Source organism: Pan paniscus, chromosome 11 (assembly GCF_029289425.2).
Source record: "Pan paniscus chromosome 11, NHGRI_mPanPan1-v2.0_pri, whole genome shotgun sequence".
In the NCBI taxonomy this organism is placed as follows: Eukaryota; Metazoa; Chordata; class Mammalia; order Primates; family Hominidae; genus Pan; species Pan paniscus.
The window spans coordinates 50,003,812-50,024,650 of record NC_073260.2 but is presented as its reverse complement, the minus strand read 5'-3'; the positions used below and the strand labels follow the sequence as shown (position 1 = coordinate 50,024,650).

The 20,839-nt window shown below is 53.6% G+C and overlaps 1 protein-coding gene and 1 pseudogene across 16 annotated transcripts in view; one reads left to right on the top strand and one right to left on the bottom strand.

Annotated features, from left to right (window-relative positions):
* SEMA4D (semaphorin 4D) overlaps nucleotides 1–20,839 on the bottom strand; it is a 137,191-nt gene that overhangs the window by 74,978 nt on the left and 41,374 nt on the right. For 12 of the 16 annotated variants that reach the window (XM_055091797.2, XM_063594348.1, XM_055091796.2 and 9 more), the window contains one exon: nucleotides 19,736–19,801. The exons of 2 other annotated variants lie outside the window; for them this stretch is intronic. The gene's annotated coding sequence lies outside the window, so the exon portion shown is untranslated. Of the gene's footprint in view, nucleotides 1–640; nucleotides 878–19,735; nucleotides 19,802–20,839 lie in introns of those variants that run through there. 2 more of the 16 variants (XM_034967675.3, XM_014346182.4) reach the window with 1 other exon arrangement.
* LOC117981736 (proliferation-associated protein 2G4-like) lies at nucleotides 10,494–16,053 on the top strand (annotated as a pseudogene).

Below are 20,839 nucleotides of genomic sequence, written 5' to 3'. Positions count from 1 at the left end.
CAGCAGCCACACCCACGGCTTTATGCAGAGCAAGTCCTACAGGCTCCACCTACGCCCCACCCGGCCCCGACCAGCCTGCTGCCTGCTCCTGGACAACCTGGTCTGGGTGCACCCCTCCCAGGGCCACGCCCACAGGTTGCATGTCCGGCCTTTCCTTACAGAGGCTGTGCAAAACAGAGAAACTTCGAGATAAATGAAATTTAAATAAAGGAAGGGCATGAACACTGCCCAGTGTTCATATCTGCTGTGCCGCATCCCAGTGCATGCTGAATTGGCTGCCCAGTAAGAGAAAGCAGGGATAGCCCCAGGCCAAGGAAGCGCCCCCGCCGCCCCCCACCCCCAAATCACAGCCTCAGCCTTGGCTGCTCTCTGGCCAGCTACAGAATGACGGACATCTCAGACAACATCCTGCACTTCTGTTGTCTTCAAAGCAGAGAAGTGCAAAGCTCTGGGGTGAAGCCTGTAAGGTCCACTCAAATGTGTTTTTCCTCTGGTTGTCCAGAAGGGCAGCTGGTCATTTGGTCCCCTCACATTAGAAGGAAGCCCACTTACCCAGTGAGGGGTGAAAAATGGGAACACAAGACCATTTACCAAATGACAAAGAAAACCCAAGCCCCTGACCCTGCCCAGCTGGCCTCACCTTTCCAGGGGCCATGCTCCTGACCCCACGCTGGTCAGCGTGTCCCCAGCCACCAGGGAGGATGGATACTCAGGACACCATCTGGCCCCGCCGCCCCATCCTCACGCAGGGCCTCTGCTCGCCTGGGACGTCTGTCCTGACTGCAGGGGTTTCAAGGGCTCTGTTATTAGTCGGGGCTCAGGCCAGGACTGCTCCAGCCACAACAAGGCGCCCTTCAGCGCAGGGACAAGGTCCCGTGGTGAGCCTTCTCCGCAGGCTGTGGAACAAACCCGTCCCATTCTCTTCCTTTTAAACAGCGGGGCTGTTCAGCGATGTGGGCCTGATTGTTTTCCTGTGTGGGCTAATTCAGGGGCTCGTGGGGCAGGGCCCAGTCCCAAGGCTGAGGAAGGAGGAGAAAGGCTGCCTTAGAGGAGGGTGTGGGGGGTTGCGGCCCAGCACCCAAGCCATGCACACCATTGTCCACCCATGGAGCGGCAGGTCGCCTGGCGAGGGCAAGCTCCTGGGTGCCTGAGGACCCTGCAGGCCTGGCCACTACTTCAGTCATCTGGGGGCTCCATGGCAGGATGGGTGAGCTGCCTAAGGCCACGGGACAATGGGGCTAGAGGTGAAGTCCCGAGGAAGCAGATGTAGCCCTGGGCAAGTCACTCTGGCCCTCTGAGCTCTCATGTCCAGCCTTGGACTCAGGAATCACGAAGACAGCTCAGTCAAGAGGTAGCAATGAGGGCAAACTTGGGAGGTGAGCATGCACAGAGCTGCTGGACAGTGCTGCAGCGAGATGGCCTGCTCCCAGCTGGGCAGACAACCCTAAAACGGGAAGCACGTGGCCTCTTCTGTTAGGGGCTGCAGGGCCCTGGCTGCTCTGCGGGCCAGCATGCCCACCCCCATGAGTGGCCTCATCCTAGTGGGCGTTGCACAGTGCAATGAAGTGTGGCTCGTGCAGCTCTGGCAGTTTTTATTTTTCTGCAGGCCAGATTTTCCTCCCACAGCGGCAGGCACCTGCCCTCAGCCTGTAAGGAAGCGCGATGCAGTGAGTATTGCCCAATCTTGGTCGCCCACACTTGGTCTTGAATAAGCAAACAACCACAGGCCAAGCAGCAGGGCAGGTGTGAAGCTCGCCCTGAGTCTCTGACACTGCAGGTGTGGCCTCCAGATCCCAGCCTCTGCACCCACCCCCACCCAGCACCAACCCTAGCAGGCGGCAGCGACAGGCACTCCCACTGCTGCGGTGCGCCCTGAGAGGGGAGGGCGCAGGCCTGGCGCATGGCTGGGCTCAGTGACACGGGCACCTGCCCATGTGTGCCAGCAGCACAGGTTCCCGGTGCTGCCTCTGGTCAAGGGGCCCCAGGGAGGGAGGTCTGGCTGATGTGTCCAGGTGCTAAAGGAAGGTAGCAACGTGACTTGAGCAGGCACAGGTGACAGCCACACAAATGAGGTCTCTGAGCCTCGGAGATGAACAAGACAGGGACACTGTATAAAAGATGTGGTGCTCTGCCCTGGTCCGCAGCTCGGGACATAGCCAGGACAGGGACATGCTTGAACCCAGATGCCAAGTCTAAAATTCCTTAAATTGAGCAACTCAGTCCCAAGGATGAGCCATCCAACCTGCTAACATGCACAGTGCCATCTGGCACCAGGCTCCGCGCCCTTCTCACTGGAAGATTTCTAATAACCTACAGGGGTAGGGATAGAAGGGCAGGGCCATCTCAGCAAGATGCAGAGAGGAACCAGAGGACACTTTACCCAGTAGGGCGCCCAGATGCTGTGGAGGGAGCAGCCTCCCTGGGGGCTGAGTGTGGAAGAGGGAAGCAACAAAGGTGCACTGCAGAGAATACTCAAGCCAAGCGCCCTGCTTCTCTCCTGGGAGCCTTTTGTGACCATGAAGGCAAGTTTTAAGTTTGGAGATGAGAAACTGGAGACCCAGGAAGGGTGAAGAGTGAAGGGCTGGGGGCCTCAGCTGGTGCTGGACTTGTGCTCATGTGGATGCCACACTCAGGCTGGCCTGGAGAGAGCTTTCAGGGTGGAGCACCTCCCATGGCAGCTCGTGATGGCTGCATCACAGAATGGAACAAGAAGGTGAGCAGGACGACATTCACCGCGGGAGCCTGGTGACTGCAACTCCTGCTCACGACAGAGCTGGGGTCATGCAATTAGATAAAATATTAATCCAGTACATCACGGGCTGAAAGCTATGCCAGTCAAACCCACATTATGAAGCACTTTATTCTGTCGTTCCTGAGACAAACAACATTTCTAGTGTTAGGGATATTTGAGGCAAAAAATCGAAGTATTCTTTATGTTCTTTGACCAGAATCAAATACAATGTATGTTTTTTCTTTTTTCTTTTCTTTTCAAGACGGAGTCTCACTCTGTCGCCCAGGCTGGAATGCAGTGGCGCAATCTCGGCTCACTGCAAGCTCTGCCTCCCAGGTTCCCGCCATTCTCCTGCCTCAGTCTCCTGAGTAGCTGGGACTACAGGCGCCCGCCACTACGCCCGGCTAATTTTTTGTATTTTTAGTAGAGACGGGGTTTCACTGTGTTAGCCAGGATGGTCTCAATCTCCTGACCTCGTGATCCACCCGCCTCGGCCTCCCAAAGTGCTGGGATTATAGGTGTGAGCCACCACACCTGGCCTTTTTTTTTTTTTTTTTTTTTTTAACATGGAGTCTCGCTCTGTCGCCCAGGCTGGAATGCAATGGCTTGATCTCCGCTCACTGCAACCTCTGCCTCCCAGATTCCGGCGATCCTCCTGCCTCCGCCTCCTGAGTAGCTGGGATTACAGGCACCCACCACTACGCCCGGCTAATTTTTGTATTTTTATTAGAGACATGTTTCCACCACGTTGGCCGGGCTGGTCTCAAACTCCTAACCTCGTGATCCGCCCACCTTGGCTTCCCAAAGTGCTGGGATTACAGGCATGAGCCACCGTACCCGGCACAATGTATGTATTTTAAGAACTTCTATAAACTCTACAGTATGTTTCACAATTTTCAGACATGTTTATAGATTCAGAATATATGAGTTACCTGGCTTAACGAATAGGGTTTCTTAGAATCCTCTAAGATCTAGTGGCTGAGTGGAGACCACTCTGGCCTGTAAACTGTCCAGGAAAGTAATGAGCCCTGAAGGTAATTATCTTAAAGCAATGGTAATATTAAGAGAAACACTCAAACTGGAAAGAAGCATTTCTTCTATGATTAAGGATTTCACAAAAAATTAAGGTTTTTAATTATGCAAAGAAGCTAATGGTTTCAAACACCTGCATTCACCACCCACACGAACAATGTGGTGCAGCATTTATTCCATTTCCATCTAAAAGGTGTCAACTCAGCCAGCGGCTGACTGGTCTAAAGATCATCGCAGCTGGCCGGACCCCAGAGTGCACTGACAGGTCAATCTGATTTACAAAAAAAGCAAGAGTAAGTGTCTATTTTTAAAAGCCTATTTACAGGTCATTTTCTCTTTACAAAAAAAGTCAGTGATGCCCCCACTTCACGAGCTTTAGCTGAATGGAAACCGGCCAATCCACAATCAAGCTCACCGCATCTTAGTGTCAATTTAAGCATTCACTTACTTTAGCCCACAAACATGCCATATAGTCATTCTACATTGGCACACTGCCCCTCAATCACCCTCACCACAGCCGAAAAGTGGACACACGTGCTGGGTCAGGAGCCGTGTCCAGGACACATGGAGACCTGCCTGCTCTTAGTCCCACCAAGGGCAGTCCACAGAGAATGGAGCCACGATAAGAGGCCTGGTGTCCTCCCTGTGAGCCTGACCCTCACCCTGGGAGCCACCCAGGCTGCGGCATCTCCATCCACACCCACCCGGGATGAGCCCTGGAGTGGTGCTGGCTCCTCTGCCCCACAGACCCAGCTGAGGCTCCCTCCCTGCCCCTGCCAGGAAGCAGTGACCACACCGCCTTCCCTCCCATTCCTCTCCAGCCCCTGTGCCTTCTCCCACCCACGCTTTCACCCACCCCCATGGTATAGCTGCATAAGTATCTCGAAACTCCAAATCTGGTCTTGACATGCCTCTGCCAAAAAGCCTTCAACAGCTCTTTGCTGCCTTTTGCTTAAAATCCCAACCCTTTACCCCCACAATGCTGTCTGATCCACCTCCCACCCACACCCATCACCCTGGCCCCTGAGCCCTACCCTCCGCTTGCCCTCCACACTCAGCCCCCAAGGAGGCTGCACCCTCCACAGCAGCAGGGCCCTTCTGGGTAAAGTGACCCCTAGTCTTCTGGAAAAAAAGGAGGCTGCTTCCTCCTCTGAGCTCCCCGGCACCTCGTGCAAGACTTATTCATGTTCCTCTGCAAACATTTCCTAACTACTTGCTACGTGCCACACGCCGTGCTAAGTGCCAGCAGAGCAAAATGGGGCTGGCTCCACCCTACGGAACCCTTCCAGTGGGCAAGACATCAACGTCCCACGGCATGTGCTTGCGTGTGTGTGATGACACACTGTGACAAGTCCTGAGTAGGAACACATAGGGTGCCAAGAGAACTACAGGAGACAAGCTGGCCTGGTGAGAGGAGGCTAAGTTGGACCTGAAGGGTGAGGTGTCAGAAATGCACAAGTACACTTTAACTGGACTACTGCAGCAAATTTCCACCCAAGAGGGCAAAGCAGCATGCAACTTGACTGATCAGAGCTCCTGAAAGTTGTTTGACCTGCTCACCCAGGGAGTCCTTCTAAGAACAACAAGCCACTCTCCTGGGCAAGCCGCTCCCTCAGCAAACCACCATCAGGCTGGCTTCACGCCCTCTGCTGCGTCCACTGATCTTAAAGTCTTATTACACATTGTAAACATGTCCCAGTCCAAATCAGACCAGCCACCCACATTGAAAGATCTGCCTTAAACCAAACTCCCAGACCTTACGAATACCAACCCTTGGCCTCCGCTTCCACACACACGCAGGACTCGGCCGGGCGGCACTGTTCCTCCCAGCAGCGGGCAATTTCCACTGCTTCGCATGGTGGACGGGCCATCAGGGAGGACTCTTCAGGAATTTGGCACCAACAACATTAGCTTCCCAGGCAGATAGAACAGCAGGCAAGACAGAGCCCAATGTGTCTGGGATCAGAAGGAAAGGGGATGTGGCCGAGGTGATGATGGCAGAGGCAACCCTGAGCTCTGGCTGGAGATGTCGGTACCGGCCAGGCCCCTGTTCCCACATGATGGGCCACCCCCACATCACTGTGTCAGGATCAGAATGCCCCAGACCATGGGAAGGAAGCGAGGGCAGCCTGGAAGCAGCAGGCAGGGAGGGGACCAATTCCCCACCATCCCATGGCTCCTCCTCAGGGCTCCTGGGACCTGCCTGGAGGCTGTGGCTGCTTTGTCCCTGGGTGTCCTCAGTACCCTCTTTGTCATTTCAGCCCCAATACCTGTCTAACCACTCTGCGTCCAGCTTTCCTGCCTGGGCCCTAACCCCCCTCCCACACTCCCATCCCAGCCCATACTGTTAAACTTCAGCTTCTGATCTAAGTGAAAGGGAAGCCCAGCAACTCCAGGCCCCACCATGTGGACAGAGGGCTAGAGGCTGGCAAGAGGGGCTCACGGCCACGCCCACCTTTCACAGTCCCTCACCAGGCACCCATCCCATGGCTGTGTTTACACATTTCTCTTCCCCATCGGACTGTAAGGCTCTGTTATTTAACGTGCCTGAAATCTTGCACAGTTTATGGATGTGTAGACCAGCAATGGCCAGGCTGGTGAGTTCAGCATGTTCCTGATCACCCCTCCCCATCATCAGCACCCAGTGAGCTGGGGCTGTTTCCTTCCCTTTTCCCCTGGCCCAGGCCACATCTTCAGGCCAGAGACATGGTTTGCTGCGCCGTATGGCCCAGGTCAAGGTCACTGGCCAAAGCACTGGGAGGGGCTCAGTGGGTCGGCTCTGAGCACCACGGCTGCCACGAGGGTGGTAGGGGCTGCTGGAGCCCCCCACTCCAGCCCCACTGGCCCGCCTGTCAGAAGAGGAGGGAGCTACCTGCTCTTTCCAAGCTTGCCAGGCTCCAAGAGTCCTCTGTTAAACATGGCAGCTTTGCAGGAAGAATACGGACCTCATTAGTTAAAATGCAGTAGAATAGAAAAAATTGTAAGAAAACCATGCAGCAGCAGCAACATCTCAAAAGAGTGAGATAGTCAGCAGCAAGGAGGGGGAGGGGTGGGCGCCATCTGAAACCATGCATAAAAATAAACCATCTGCCTGGCCGGGGTCCTCTTCCTCTACTTGCTAGAAACACAGAGTTCAAGGTAAAAATGGAAAAGACAATGAGTTTCACTTCCACAGGCCCCAACAGCTAGCAAAGAATCAGACCTACTCACCCTGAGCTGTCAGGACACATGCAAGGGGAGGGGAGGGTTCCTGGGGTTCATAACTGCATCCGTCCCAGAGAGGGATCAGCACCAGACAGTGTCTGGCATGGCTGCAGCCCTCCCCATCCTTCTCACCATTTCCCAGCGAGGAAACACCAGACCCGGGCAGATGTGAGTCAATGCTGGGGACCCTGGTTCACGCATGTGCCAGTGTCGTCTGCAAACCTGGGCCCCGGGCCTGGGCTGGGACAAGCCTGTCATCACACAGCCTGTGAGACTTTAAGGGCCTTCACTGGGGCTAGAGCAACCTCGGATGCCCACCAGGACCGTGCTCAGCAGCAGGAGGGCCGCCTGCACCCTACAGCATGCCTGCACAGCCTCTGCCTGACCTGGGACTGAAGCCGCCCAGGAGGAAGGCGGCTCTTCTCCCCAGGAGGTGACTCACAGTCCAGAGCCCAGCCCCATCAGGTCCCCTAGGGACTTCTCCACAGCTTCAAGAGTGAGACTTCCCTGTCAGTGGTGGGATTATGACAACTCACACTACCCCCCTGGACAGAGGCCGCGTCGCAAGGTGCTCTGGAGAAGAATGGATGCCAGTGCTCAACTGGACACACACTCCAGCCACAAGCCATGTGTAGGCTGAACAAGGAGCTTAAACAGGGCCACCAGGATGCCCATGGGCTCAGTCTCCAGCCACCTTCCCACGGGGCCTGGCTGCCCTGTCCACCTTCTCACTGACCTCGAAGCGGGTATACCACAGTCCTGTTGTCCCTGCAGAGTGGAGCCTTCAGCTGTCTGACAGAAAATGAGCCCTCCCAGTAAAGCGCAGCGTGGACTCCACCCGCCCATAATAGCCACCTGGGAAGCAGGTCCGGCCAGCAGCAGCCGCCAGAGGAGGATCTGCCTGGGGTAGGCGGGTGGCGGATGGCCCTGGCCCTGCAGCGCTCAGCTGCACCCCACCCCATGCCTGCCTCCGAGCTGGTGGCCAGGACCTGGCTGCCTCCCCTGGCTGTGAGTCCTGTATGGGCTGGCACCTGAAACTCTCTACCCTCCCTCCACAGCATGGGTGGGGCTGGGGTCACCAGTGGGTAACTGCAGGCCCTGACCTCCTGGGCTCCCTGCATAGGTGTGGCCTGCCCTGCTAGAGCAGTGCCACAGAAGATGGGGCACAGAGAGCGTTTGGAGACTGCGAGGTGCCAGCTGCCAGAGGTGCCTGGGCATGGGCATCCTCAGGGGCCCAGAGTCAGGCAGCCCTGGGCCAGGCACAGGCACCTAAGCTGCAGTGACACGGTCACCCCACTGCATGCCCATGCGTCCTCCCACCACGGGCAGAGTCAGGGCACTCATGCCCAAAGGAAATCCAAGCAGTGGGTGGGTCCCTGACACGAAGGGTTCTCTTTTCACTGCTCCCCCCATAATAAACCTGCTTTACATTTATTGTCCTGGACACCTTGCCTTTTAGAAATTATACCTACCTACCATAGACATAATTCTGCGTCCATCTGGTGGTCTCTGTTTTCCTGCTTCACCTTGGCCTCCCTCCCCACCTCCATGGCCTCCTCCCTGGCTGCCCCTCTAGCACAGCTACAGTGTACCCACCCTTATCATGCTCTGCCCAGGAGTCATAAGGAGAAACACAGGCAAACACATACAGGCATACACAGGAGCACTCCTGCCATCACGGCTCACAAAGCACGTCATCACACACACAGCACACGAGGGGACTCCTCCCAGCTATCAGCACTTGCTCTGCAGCCGCTACTGACGGGATGTGGGCACGTGAAGAGACAAGCAGGCCAGCGAGTGGGATGGAGGATCCCCAGATGGAACCCAGTTTACATGAGACCCTAACAGACCACAGAGCTGTCATTCAATTCATTGGTCAAAGGACGGATTATTGACTAATTAGTGCTGGCACACTGGAAGGAAACAAAATTGCCCTCCCCCACCCCAAGCACATTATTTCATGCTAAAAGCATTCTAGACACGTTCAAGAGTTTAATTCAAACACACAAAACAAGAAAACTCCTGCCAGAAAATCCTCAGACAACCCATGTAATCTTCTTAACAAACGCTGGTACCCACGAGCCCTAAGAGAAAAGAGAGACATATTCGACCATAAAATGAGTTAATCTGGACAGCAAATGATACATTAATAAAAGAAACTGGCAAAGAAAAGAATTAGGAATAAATGTTTTCCAAGCAGAAGAAAGATCAATATCTATAACAAATCCAGAGCTCCTATAGATTGGCAAAAGAGGGCTAAACATCCCGACAGAACAGGGTCACAACACACAACAGGCGATTCACAGAAGATCCAAACGGCCACAGAACATCCAACAAGGACGCGACACTCACCAGGATCTGGGGCGACGCCATCAAGGCCACAAAGCTGTCACTCTGCCCCTGAAGACTGACAAGTCAGTTTACAGTGTTTCATGCCACCGCCGAAAGAAGGTGCTGGAACAGGGAGCTCCCTGTGCTCTCAGGGAAAGAATGAACTGTTGGATCTTTTCAGAAACGGATCTTGCAAGATCTATTACAAGGAAGAGGTAAATGCTCTTTGGACCGTGAGTGCTGCTCCCTGAAACCCATGCACTGAATGACAGCTCCAGAGCATGGCCAGGGTATTCACAGAAGCACTGTTTACACTGCCTGTATGGTTTTCAGGCGGCAGCTCTCACCAGTGACCACAAACTGGGTGGCTTACAACAACAGAAATGTATTCCCTCACAGTTCTGCAGGACAGAATTCTGAGATCAGTTTCACTGACCAAAATCAGGGTGTCAGCAGGGCCATGCTCGCTCTGGAGGCCTCAGGGGAGACTCCCTTCCTGGCCTCTTCCAGCTTCTGGTGGCAGCAGCGTTCCTTGCTTTGTGGTTCTTTGGTTAGTCAGGGTTCTCCAGAGAAGCAGAACCAATAGGACGTGCACAGGGAGAGAGAGAGATTTATTATGTGCTCGGCTCACGTGATTATGGATCTGTCATCCACAAGCTGGAGACCCTGTGAAGCTTCCATTCACAGAGTGTCAGATAGCCGAAGTCCCCTCTGACTTGGGAAGCCAGGTCTTTTTGTTCTATTAAGGCCTTCGACGGATTGGGTGAGGCCGACTCACTCTGGGGAGGGCCACCTCCTACCCCACCTTCTACTTTGCACGCCATACCCAGGCCTCAGGCGGGTTCCCTACCCATGCTCCCAGCCTCTGCGTCCACCTCAGAGGTCTCTGCAGGCTCAGCTGGAGGTGCCATGCAGGACAAGCACTGCACCCCCAGCAGAAGATGAGACGAGACCCTCATGTCCCAGACCCCCTCCCTTCCAGGCCCTGCCATGTGTTCTATCCCTGCGGGTCTGTCCATCCTGCTTCCCAGGCAACAGCTTTCCTTAGTCTACGGATTCTCATGTCAACCTCACCCAGGAACACCCACACAGACACCCAGAATAGCACCTGACCACTTATCTGGGCACCCGAGGCCCAGCCCAATTGGCAGATAAAATCCACCCCACACCCACCACTACTCTAGCCTCTGTGTCCAATCTCCCTCTGCTGCCTCTGAGAAGAACACTTGTGAGTGCATTTGGGGCCCACCAGATAGTCCAGAATCATCTCCCCACCTCAAGATCCTCAACTTAGTCCCAGCTGCAGACTCTAACTCTATATAAAGTCACCCTCTCAGGCTCCAAGGGTTAGAATCTGGTATTTTCGGGGGCCATCATTTGGCCTACCACAAGGGGCAAAACCAAAGAACAAAAAAACCCTGAGACTGAGTGGCTCTGAACAGGGCCTGCTCCAAGGCCATGACCCCACCCAGCCCAACATGGGCTAAAGAAAACAAGACACACCATCCCGTCTCCATGATAAGCACCACGGGGCCTCTCTCAGGCCACCAAGGAGGGCAGAGAGGGGAGGCTGCCTCCCAGGACTTCTCCAGGGCTCCGAGGCTCCCTGCACAAACGATCAGCCGCTTCCCGCTTTCCCTCAGCAGGGGTGTGGGCCATCCTGGACCCTGGCGGCCACACCTTCTAAAACAAGGCAGCAGCAGGAGGAGACTGAGGCATGAAAGGGGGGTTATGTGCCAGGCACCCTGGAGGGGGAGGAAAGTGACTCCCCTCGGGACGTGCCTTCCACTCCCCACGCCACGCTGCACCCAGGCCTCAGGCGGGCTCCCTGCCCACACTGTGTCCAGCTCAGAGGACTCGAAGTCTCAGCTGGGCGTGCCCCTGTGGGATAGGTGCTGCCCCCAAAGACTGCAGGAGATAAGAGGAGACCCTCAATTCCCCAGATGCCTTCCCTTCCGAACCCTGCCACATGTCCTATCCTTGTGGGTCTGTCCATCTCATCTCCCAGGCCCAGACCATCTCTCCCACCGCAGCCCGCCAGCCAGTCTGAACCCCGACCCTCCCTCGCATGCTGCCTGTCTGTCCTCGATGGAGGCACCCAAAGGTTGGTCTCTCCTTGTGACCCTTGCAGGCCAGCATGGAGCAGGAGCAGGTTCAGACATGTCTCTACCTGACAGCGAAGGAGCAAGGGCATTCTGAGGGGGCCTGCCCTGGGAGACCTCCATATCCCCGGCTCCAGTCAGGACTAACCCTTGGGCTAGTCCTCAGATGTTTCCTCAACTCCAGGCTTAGGTACCCCACAGCCTCCTCCCCACTAATAAGCACCTCAAGCTTCCCGTGTCCCCAAACCACGCTCCTCACCTCCCCAAAGCTGAGATGCCTCCAAGACAGCCCAGGTGGAAGCCCACTTGGAGCCTAAGTCTTTCCAATGGCTCAGGCCAAAATCCAGGGTGTTCTGTGCTTCCCGACCCCCACCATGACCCACCCCAGATCCAAGCTGGCAGCAAGTCCTCTGGGTCCACCTTCAAATAAGCGCTGAAGGGAGCCACTCCTCATCGACACTGCTGCACTGTGCCCACACCAGCACCGCTCTCCCAGACCACCTCACAGCCTCCTAACCGGGTGACCGGCACCCCCACAATGGCCCATTTTCCCCAGGAGGCAGGGGTCTTCCCCAACCCCTCAAACTCCCCCACCCACCACCTCCTCTCCTGCCCCTGCCCTTCCTCACTCTGCCTCGGCCCACTGCCCCCCACCACCACTTCAGTGCTCCCTGGACACCCAAGACTCGCTCCCATCTGTCTCGGGGCCTTTGCTCCTTTGTTCCCCATGCATACGGTGCTCCTCCCCAGGCACAGGCATGGCGCCAGCCTTGGCTCCATCAATCAGCCCAGCTCCCCTTGTAGAACCCGTCTCATCTCCTTCTCTGCTTTATGTATTTATTTATTTGTATTTTATTTTTATGTATTTATTTGCATAGGGTCTTGCTCTGTCACCCACGCTGGGGTACAGTGGTGTGATCATAGCTCACTGCAGCCTTGAATACCTGGTCTTAAGTCACGCTCCCACCTCAGCCTCCTGAGCAGCTGGGACTACAGGTGCATTTTACCATGCCTGGCTGATTTTCTATATTTTTATAGAGATGAGGGTCTCACTATGTTGCCCAGGCTGGTCTCAAACTCCTGGCCTCAAGTGATACTCCCATCTCAGCCTATCAAAGTGCTGGGATTTACAAGAGTAAGCCATTGCCCCTGGCATCTTTTTCCGCTTTATTTCTCCCCCTTGTAACTCCAATCATACCTGACCTATTGATCTCCTTTGGGGTCTGTCTGCCCCAACAGTAAATACTATTTCCTCTGCTGATGCCCCACTGCCCAGGCATAAGGGACCCAGGGCAGGAGCTCAGTGAACTGTGCATGACAGGCCATGGAGGACCCACCCTCCCCTGGGCGATGTGGGATAGAGACAGGGAAGCAAGGTATGCCTACCCAGACCAGCCGGGCTGCCCCAGCACCAGGAACGGGCTGCTGTGGGGGCCACAGCCCGCCTACACTCTGAGGAACAGCGATCCACACAACGGCAGCAGAGAAGGCGTAAAACCGCGAGGCCTCTGCACATAGATGAGAATGTGTCAGACGCACCCAGAAAGCTATTCAATGAAAGGGCTTGTTTCACGGGCTTCACTGGCGGGCATGACAGCATCGCCCACATGTTCACTCTCTGCAAAGAAAAATGGGCCATTTTGAGGGATATAAATAGCCCGGCCAGATGTGGAAGTGCCTGAGGGGCTTTTCCCAGGACTCCAGCGTGTGTCCTGCAGCTGCATAGATAGCGGCCCCTCAGTGGGACCCCAGGGGTGGCCAAAGCAAGTGAAGGTCAGGGTCTGAAAGGGTTACGTGGGGACCCTCCTCCCACGGGAAGGCAGGATGGGGCTCATCACAAACCATCACTGACCTGCAGGCTGAGCACGCCCATTGATGCATTCAGGGTACAGCTGGGACACGGAAAATCAGTGGCAAATACACTGTGTAAGTCTTACCCACAGAAAACAAGGGAGACACAAGCCCGGATAGCACGGGGCCTTTTGGGGAGGGGTATGCTCACTGAAAGCACAGGCCCGTGAGCCCGGCAGATGTACAATCTCAGTGGTGAAACCTGGCTATTTGCTAAGGCCCAGCAGGCTATTTTGTAATCGTCTGCATAAATGCAAAATAATAGCACTTAAAGCTGGCTAAAAACACTCTCAAAGCCTGATATGGTTGTTACAAGTCACTAGCTCCCAACTACAGAGGCGGGGCCTGAGCAGGAGAGGAAGTCAAATCCAAGGGCACCAAAGAGCAGTTTAGATCCTACACCTACCAGGCGAGCCACAGGTATAATTTCAGATGTTCTTAGAAGTCACGCTAAAAGACTAAGCTCGCGGCTTTCGCTCGCCCTCTCCTCGAGGATCGAGGGAGCTCTGACCACAGCCTGCGGCTGGGAAGGGAGGCAGAGCGGCAGCTCAGGGGAAACGAGGCTGCAGTGGTGGTGGCAGGAAGATGTCAGGCAAGGACGAGCAGCAGGAGCAAACTATCGCCGAGGACCTGGTCGTGACCAACTATAAGATGGGGGGCGACATTGCCAATGGGGTACTTTGGTCCTTGGTGGACGCATCTAGCTCAGGTGTGTCAGTACTGAGCCTGTGTGAGAAAGGTGATGCCGTGATTATGCAAGAAACAGGGAAAATCTTCAAGAAAGAAAAAGAGATGAAGAAACGTATTGCTTTTCCCACCAGCATTTTGGTAAATAACTGTGTATGTCACTTCTCCCCTTTGAAGAGAGACCAGGATTATATTCTCAAGGAAGGTGACTTGGTAAAAATTGACCTTGGGGTCCATGTGAATGGCTTCATCACTAATGTAGCTCGTACTTTTGTGACTGATGTAGCTCAGGGGACCCAAGTAACAGGGAGGAAAGCAGATGTTATTAAGGCAGCTCACCGTTGTGCTGAAACTGCCCTATGCCTGGTCACACCTGGAAATCAGAACACACAAGTGACAGAAGCCTGGAACAAAGTTGCCCACTTATTTAACTGCATGCCAATAGAAGGTATGTTGTCACACCAGCTGAAGCAGCATGTCATCGATGGAGAAAAAACCATTACCCAGAATCCCACAGACCAGCAGAAGAAGGACCATGAAAAAGCTGAATTTGAGGTACATGAAGTATATGCTGTGGATGTTCTCATCAGCTCAGGAGAGGGCAAGACCAAGGACGCAGGAGAGAGAACCACTATGTACAAATGAGACCCCTCCAAACAGTATGGACTGAAAATGAAAACTTGATGTACCTTCTTCAGTGAGATGAAAAGGCATTTTGATGCCATGCCATTTACTTTAAGAGCATGTGAAGATGAGAAGAAGGCTCGGATGGGTGTGGTGGAGTGCGCCAAACATGAAATGCTGCAACCATTTAATGTTCTCTACAAGAAGGAGGGTGAATTTGTTGCCCAGTTTAAATTTACAGTTCTGCTCCTGCCCAATGGCCCCATGCAGATAACCAGTGGTCCCTTCCAGCCTGACCTCTATAAGTCTGAGATGAAGGTCCAGGATGCAGAGCTAAAGACCCTCCTCCAGAGTTCTGCAAGTCGAAAAACCCAGAAAAAGAAAAAAAAAAAAAAAAAAAGGCCTCCAAGACTGCAGAGAATGCCACTAGTGTGGAAACATTAGAAGAAAATGAAGCTGGGGACCAAGGTGGGTCCCATCTCCCCAGCTTGCTGCTCCTGCCTCATCCCCTTCCCACCACACCCTAGACTCTGAAGTGCAGTTCTTCTCCACCTAGGACTGCCAGCAGAGTGGGGGTGTCCCTGCTGCCACCCCAGTTTTGCAACCCACTCCCTTCCAACAACAACCAGCTCCATCTGACTCTGGTCTTGGGAGGCGAGGCTTCCCAACCACAGAAGACTTTAAATGAACAAAAGAAATTAAATAATAAAATCAGGAGTCAAAATTCATTGTCTTCAAGCCCCTCTTTCTAGCCTTTTCTTCTACTCTCTGCTTGGTCAAGGTTTGTAACCCTACAATAGAACAGGGCTAAATTAGCCACCACCACTGAAAACTCAGCCGAATTTTTTTATACCATTCTGATGTTAGCATTTTTCCATCTGTTTGGGGGCTTTTTCCTCTTTTTCCATTCTCCCCAAGTGTTTTATCTGGCTTCAAAATTAGGAGGATTATTTTTCAGATAGTTTTTATTCAGTGTGGCCGACTCCTCATCTGATTCAGGCTGTCAGTCAGGCCCCTCCCATTTTAGGAGCTGGAGCCTTCACTTATGAAGCAATTCTCATCTATGAAATGGATCCTCATTTGTCAATCTTTTTTCTTCCATTTTCACAAAGCTATAAAGAAATAATCCATCTCGACCTTACCCTTTTCTCTGGAGTCAATGGGGTCTTCCCTCACTCCATCTTACACAAACCTGAGCTGGAAGCTCAACTGGTTTTGTTCCCTGTTTGAAATATTGTGATCTCCCTCCCTTGAAAGAAAAACCAAGAACCAGAGGAGTAGACTGACTGAAGATAAAACTCCTGGCTTTCTGAAGCTATGGACTTGGATTGGATTGCTGGGGCTTTGTAGAGAAAGGTGACAAATTTCAGTACCTCTGGCATGCTGTCCCAGGAAACTAGGGCTCCCACTAACTTATGAGGTTTTTAAACACATTGAAAATGACATGACATTAAAATAAATTTGGATTTGCTCATTAAAAAAAAAAAAGACTAAGTTTGCTTTAGTAATATATTTTATCTAGCCCAATACACATCCAAAATACAATCCTTCTGCATGTCATGCACACAGGTCATGAACAAGGTAGTGCATCTTGCCTTCTGTGTGCAAACTCTTTGTAACTGCTCGAGGCATCTCGGCTCTGATCAGCACACTTCTGGTGCTCTGTATCAGGTGTGGTGTCCAGCTAGGATACTAAGTAGGGATCCTATGAGGCATAAGGAGGCAGTACCACCCACACAGCCACTGATAGGAGGAGGTGCTATGGATCTGAGTGTGTTGAGGGTGTGGAAGCTTCTGATTACTATAAATGAACCCTTGGCCACCGGCCCCTCCTATGTGCCAGAGGCAGCTGGATGGTGCTAGTACCCTCTATGTCCTGTCCTGGATTTTTTTGTTTTTTTTTTGAGATGGAGTCTCACTCTGTCACCCAGGCTGGAGTGCAGTGGCGCAATCTCAGCTCACTGCAAGCTCTGCCTCCCAGGTTCACGCCATTCTCCTGCCTCAGCCTCCCAAGTAGCTGGGACTACAGGCGCCCACCACAACGGCCGGCTAATTTTTTGTATTTTTAGTAGAGACGAGGTTTCACTGTGTTAGCCAGGATGGTCTCAATCTCCTGACCTCGTGATCTGCCAGCCCCGGCCTCCCAAAGTGCTGGGATTACAGGTGTGAGCCACCGCACCCAGCCTTTTCACTCTGTCGCCTAGGCTGGAGTGCAATGGTGTGATCTCAGCTCACTGCAACCTCCGCCTCCTGGCTTCAAGCGATTCTCCTATCTCAGCCTCCAGAGTGGCTGGGATTACAGGCATGAGCCACCACGCCCGGCTAATTTTTGTATTTTGAGTAGAGACGGGGGTTTCACCAATTTGGCCAGATTGGTCTTGAACTCCCTACCTCAGATAATCTACCCACCTCGGCCTCCCAAAGTACTGGGATTATAGGCCTGAGCCACCACGCCAGGTGTCCCGTCCTGTTAAAGCAGCTTTGGGATGCACGGCTTGACCATGCTTCCTCTGAAATGACCTGCTGCACTGTCTCTAGACTGCATGGCTTATCTCCAAAGCCAGGCTTCAGAGAGGAAAGCTCACATTGTTCATCATTAGTCAGAGTAATGCACAGGACCCTGAGTGCCCATCAGGGATGGGATCTTGGGTGTTTTCCAGGTAACAGCCTCACAGGGCTGCAGCAGAGGACCTGGGACACCCTCCTGGGCCTCCTGAAACATGCAGAAGTAATTACCTCCCCTTTCAGTGTCATTTAATTAAATCTACAGTCTTCCTGCTCTCAGCTCTGTGAGACGTGGAACTGTATCTGCTAAAACTAAAGCCCAGCTCCTATGAACAGGGCTCCATCCCAGTGCAGGTGAAGCAGCCCTGCCTCCAAGCAGTGGGGCACACTCAGACCCTAGGGAGGCTGGGCAGCACCCACACAGTGCACTTTATAAAGACTACAGGGTTGTTGTAAATTAAGAAGGAAGAGCTTAAATGCAAGCGGTATCAAAACAACAATCAAACTCAAAGGAATTCACTTTCTGCACTCAACTCCCCACATGAAGGCTGGCAAAGCACCTTATATGGGCCACTTCACGCTCGGAAAAGTCCCTTAAAAGTTATTTTTGCTTCTACTTCAACCCAAGTTCTAGAATATATGTCTTTTTTTTTTTTTTTTTGAGATGGAGTCTTGCTCTGTCGCCCAGGCTGGAGTGCAGTGGCACGATCTCGGCTCACTGCAAGTCAGCCTCCCAGGTTCACGCCATTCTCCTGCCTCAGCCTCCTGAGTAGCTGGGATTACAGGCGCCCGCCACCACGCCTGGCTAATTTTTTGTATTTTTAGTAGAGACGGGGTTTCACCATGTTAGCCAGGATGGTCTCGATAGAATATATGACTTAATCTTCAGTATGTCCTTTGCAAATGGTCTTGTGTATGCAGACTATCTATGATGTGAAAGCTGCATCCAGGAAGATCCCAGCCTGGGCAAGACCAGGAGGGCCAAGGCACCCCTGAGGCAGTAGGAGTCACAACCTGGCTTTCTAAAGGGGATGCAAGGACTTACATACCCTGCCTCTTACAGCTAAAGTCACATCTTGAAACGCCTTCTAACACAGACACACCTGCATCAACCTTTAATCCACGTCTCCAGGAGTGGCCACAGAAGGTGGTGTGGACGTGGCTGAGGCTCCCCTAGCTTGGTGTGGCTGACATGGTCAGCCCCCCCCAGATTTTCACTCCCTCCTCTATTTCCACACCAGATCTAGCAGGAGTGGACCTTGGGGGCCTTGGACAGGTGGGCCCTCCACCAAATCAAACAGAGCAGCTTCTTCTGATGACCTCTTCTCTTCTGGTTCCATCCAAGCATGTAAACAAGCCAGAAACGAGAGACCTGCACAGGTGGCTGCTGAGCCGAAGACGGTCCCTCCTGGGGCTACCGAGGGCACCTCCCACACCCAGTGAGACTGTCAAACCGCAGTGGGTGTCCCACGGTGACGGCAGGGTGTGAGGGCAGCATTCTGCACAGGGTGAGTCCCCCAGAGCCTACAATCCTGCACAGCAGAAAGACATGTCCCGTGCCAGCCCAGGCCACCCTCGGGGTGGCGAAGAAGCACAGCCACGCCACAGCACTCCCAGCCCCCAGCTGACCCAGTGGGGCCCTGGCACAGGACTCTGCCCAGGCGTGTGCCTAGCACGGGTGAGGAAGCCCCGCCCCTCAAGGAAGCTGCACCGGGTGGCTCTGCCTCTTCACATTTACAGAGAAGGAAACTGAACCCATGAAGTGACGGGCCAGCCCATGGCCCAGCAGCCCTGCAGGGCGGGCAGCCCGATCCCAACAGTTGGGAGGGGGTGGGGACAGGGCCAGAGAAAATGGGTAGCCTGGGTCATAGCCTACAACAGTATCACTTCATCACGCTGTGCCTCCATGGCCTCATCCATGACAGGGAGGGCCCAGTGCCCTCTGGGGCTGCCATGACGTGCGGACTCGCACCCACATGCTGTCTGTGACAGGGCTCGTGTGGCCTGATGCTCTGGAATTTCGGACAACAAGCAGCCCCTTCGTCCAGTCTGCACACTTGAAGGGCAGGGGTGGGAGCAAAGGTGTGGCAGCCCAGGGGGCTGTCCCCGGTCCACCTCACCCGAGCCCAAGCCACTGCCTTTGCCAGACCTCCCTGAACACGGGGCATGGGGGGTGTGAGTTAGTGGACAGAAGAGAAGCAACTGCCCACCGGATCCCGAAGACCCCTAGGGTCGGGTGAAAGACCACCTTTAACAACCCAATATGAACTCCTAGGCGCACCAGTCCTCAGGCGACAGTCCAGGCAGGGGCACCTCCTCAACTGGGGCCCTTCCCTTCCTGCCGGGGAAGCTGGTGCTGAGGCTGGGTACTGGGCTCACCACCAAACAAGCCACACCCAGCATTGCCTCGCTCATTGCCTCCCCTGCCCCACTCATTCTGACTTCCTCTATAGCCACATCCCCTAAACAGACCCTTACCACTCCAGGCAGAACCACCTGAGCTTTCAGAGACAGGCCTTCCTCCCTCACTCTCCAGACACCTGCCTGGCAGGTCATACAGTGAATGGGCATCGCTGCTGACTGAGGAATGGAACACCGGGACAAGACCTTCTGAAAAGCCAGTTCCAAAAGGAACCATGGCTCTCAGGCAGACGCCGACACTTACCAAACCATCAGTGTCGTCAAACATTTCAGCACATGGTTTCTTTCCACTATCTGGTGTTAGCAGAGTCTGAAACAGAGTTAGAAAAGGGCACATTTGAGCAGGATAAACTACCAGATTCCCTTACAATATACATACACACAATTCCATACCCCAACCCTGTGCCAAAAATGTCCCCCAGGGACTGCAAGAGCATCGTCCTAGAGAACTGTCAGTTACAGGGTACAGCTTACCTGGCCACGTGAGACCAGAGGAGGCATCACAGCTAGCAGACAAGGATTATCAAGAACTGGGAGGGAGGCATCATCTGCACCTTCCTTCGCCCTACCCATCTCTCTCCTCCCCTCTGCTCCTGGCCAGGCACCAACTTAGCAGAGAGCCTCTCCTTGGCTCAGCACACAATCACTAGGCGTGAGCTCTAGTGCAGGAAGCAGCCAGGGTGGGCCAAGGCCTAACCCAGAAACCCTGTGACCCACAATGAAGGTGTAGTCAAGAAGGACACTGTAGCACAAAGCTCCAAAACAGTCCCTAATTTAAAATCACATATGAAGACAATGTCAGTGCTAGCACTCAATATTCCAACACTTTTTAAGTTTTAAAATTAATTACATACTCAAAAACCAAAATCAGGAGAAGAAGGGGAGGAGAAGGAGGGCAAGGAAGAGAGAGAGAAGAAAAGAAGAATCCAAACAGGAACCAGAATTTGGGAGGGTTTCTCTTTTTGAGACAGTCTGTCTCCAGGCTGGAGCGCAGTGGTGCGATCTCAGCTCACTGTAACCTCCACCTCCCAGGTTCAAGCAATTCTCCTGCCTCAGCCTCCTGAGTAGCTGAGCTTACAGGCACATGCCACCATACCCGGCTGATTTTTGTATCTTTTTTAGTAGAGACGGGGTTTCACCATGTTAACCAGGCTGGTCTTGAACTCCTGACCTAAAGTGATCTGCCCGCCTCGGCCCTAAGTGCTGGGGTTACAGGCATGAGCCACCGCGTCCAGCTGGGAGGGATTTTTTAAAATAATGTCAGAAGTAGCGGAAGGCTTACTAATGCCCCTGCATAAAGGAGAAACATGAATCAACACTCTGAGAAAATGCAAAGGGCTCTTTCCTT